This window comes from Perna viridis, chromosome 4, assembly GCF_037379345.1.
Source record: "Perna viridis isolate PV_CMFRI_1.1 ecotype Kerala chromosome 4, ASM3737934v1, whole genome shotgun sequence".
Lineage (NCBI taxonomy): Eukaryota > Metazoa > Mollusca > Bivalvia > Mytilida > Mytilidae > Perna > Perna viridis.
This window is the reverse complement of record NC_142448.1, coordinates 16,728,474-16,731,404: the sequence shown is the minus strand read 5'-3', so window position 1 is coordinate 16,731,404 and position 2,931 is coordinate 16,728,474. Positions and strand designations below refer to the sequence as shown.

The 2,931-nt window shown below is 37.3% G+C and overlaps 1 pseudogene; it reads right to left on the bottom strand.

Annotated features, from left to right (window-relative positions):
• Positions 1-452: 452 nt before the first annotated feature.
• Positions 453-2,012, bottom strand: LOC148619089 (uncharacterized; annotated as a pseudogene).
• Positions 2,013-2,931: the final 919 nt, after the last annotated feature.

Genomic DNA, 2,931 nt, shown 5'->3' with positions numbered 1-2,931 from the left:
ACAAACAGAAACATTCTAAGGAACCTGATCTCTAATTTCACCTTCTTCAGAGGAAAAATTACCTTCCTGACTACCTGGGGCCACTGAAAAGGGTTCCTGATCATCACTATCCTCGTGTTCACTTTTAAAGTTTTGAACTGTAGTAAGTGGAGTCATAGAGGCCTTAGGTGTGGGTTGGTTGGTATCTTTCTCCAAAGCTGCAAGTCATCTAAACACTCTTAAACCCATCTTATGAGGGGGCAGAGTTAGTAACCTTATAAGACTGATACCTAACTGAATTCATCGTCTGAATATAGCTGAAATATTGCTGCTCAGACGTTAAACCCGAACAATCAATCAATCAATCAATCAATCAATCAATCGTTAAAAAACCCTACTGTGGTATTCTCCCGGAGTAAGATCCATAGGGCTCCACCACAGAAGTCTAAATTGCCCGACTCTACCCACCTCTTTCTATTTCCACTGGCAATCAAAATTTGTCGACCCAATTATTCTCGGGTCCCATCCCATTTGTCATTTCATCATCATTTCATGTTCATTTTATCATCCACTTCATGTTCATCGCCTGAATAAAGCTGAAATATTGCTGCTCGGGCATTATACCCCATCAATCAATCAATCAATCAATCAATCAATCAATCAATCAATCCCTTTCCAACACTTTATAAGTCTTTTTTAATACCCTTGTTGCCAGATTTTGGTTTTATATTTAAATGTTCAGTGTGTTCCTTCATCACAAGTGACTTCAGATGATCAAATATTTTAGAACATACTTCATAATTGCACTTCCGATGGTTCGTTTATTTAATTTATACAAGGATTTTACAAGTTTGATATATTCCTCAGATACAGGAAACTGATGCAGCTCAGTGTAAAATCCAACCCAACCCGCCTTGTGTATAGTAATACAATATGTCAAACATAGTGGTATCTGCTGTCGCGAAGCGATTACTTTATCATCAAGAAAACTAAATACAGGAAAAGTTTCTGATTTAATATCTTTCTGGACTTTGTCGAATTCCACAATTACACTATTAGGAGTCAAACATTTGATGTCGAATTCCACAATTACACCATTAGGAGTCAAACATTTGATGTCGAATTCCACAATTACACCATTAGGAGTCTAAGATTTTACTGTACCTCTCATACCATTGCCTAAGTTGTCACTCATATTTTTAGTAACATAACCGGACAATCTATTTTCAGGTATAAGTGTTTTTGAGCAGGCAGACGGCAGTTTTGTAAAATCAACCTCATCAATTGCATGATATACAGTTGATTCCCCCTCTATGTCCATTAGGTGATATGCATTAGATATATCACAGTCTAAGTTCCTTGGATTAGGACCAGGGGGAGCTTACGACTCAGTCTTTTCATTATATTATGAGACTCCTCTGTTAAGTCGCCCCTTGAAATGTCATAGATTACACATCCTGGGTTTACCTCATTACATCTGATAAGAGAATTTTGTGGCAAAAATCGTTTGAAAAATTTCTGATGTAAAACAATATTCACCAGGGTTCATCTTGAGATGATCAAGCACTGCATGGTGGCAACTGAAAAAATACTCCTATTTCTATCACTTGAATTCCGCTAAGTGCTACATTATTCTGACGGATAGACCGGCATATGAACTCAAGTTGCTCAAAAAGATTCTAAGATAACACGGAAATTTCGTCAATCAAAAGTATTTCAGTAGTAAGAATATTCTGTTTATTGGGTGAATGAAGTTCATTATTTGATAGCTTATCAAGGAGGGTTGGTGTTGTATATATTCCGTCTCCAATACCAAACCACGAGTGGATGGTTCTGCCTTGAATATTTAAGGAGGCCATGCTTGTAGTGGTAGATCTTTGCACATTTTCCCCATTTTTTTTTGAAAAAAAAAGTTGCCTTTATTCTGAGTAGATGGCTTATTCCAGTTCCACTTGACCCAGGATTACCATAGTATGCCCAGTTTTAGTCCTTATTATAGTCCTGTTAGTTATAATAACCATTTTTAACTTTCACTTTGGGATCACGTTGTAAAATTCTAATGTGCCAAAAATAGAACACGGGTCTTAGCCAATCAGAGATCAGCTTAAAATGTATTGCGGTTTTAACGGGAAGTTGTTATATTTAGAAAAGAGGAAGTGAACTAGAGCATACATTTATTGATAGTCGACCCTTGTTTGATAGTACTTCTCCTACATAGACAGAAACAAACGCTGGTGGTCTAAAAGCAATCATTATTGGAAGGATTTTGGATAGTGTAGAATTTTGCTCAACAGAGGTCAAGTGTTCACGAATGGTAGTATGGCTGTTTTTTTTCAGAAAAGGGTGGTGTCTACGGACACAAGTGTTCTATTATAATTTTTTCTGTGCCTTTACTGTAATAAGCTACTCCTTGGATATTATGAATTTTTCGGAAACCTTTGAAGCTGCTATTCTTATACCCCCTTCTTCTTAAATTGTTCTTAGTTGATCCAAACGGCCCTTTAAAGATTCAACGTTGCAACAAATGCGTTTAAGTCTAAGATCTTGACTAAATGGTATGCTTTTAGTCAATTGTGGTGGATGACAACTTTTGGGTATAAGGTATTGGTGGGTGTCAGTCTATAGATTTGTGGACAACTCGCCCTCGGATACTGTACTCATGTTTCATGAGTGAATATGATAGACGGGTGTTGGTTGTTTGCCCGGATCATGAAATTGTTCAGCTCTCCTTCGTTATGGGTCCACTTCATCAAAAAACCTATACCAGGACAGAGGCTTTGCAATCGTAGATTCAAGAATTTTTTTCAAATTTTCCCATGAAAATGTTAGGATAAGATGAAGACAATTTGGCACCCATACAATGTAGCTGAGATTTCCCGAGATTCCCACACTTCCTTGCAAGCTTCGATGCCGTCAGAATGAGGAATGTTGATAAAGAGTGATGTAACGTTC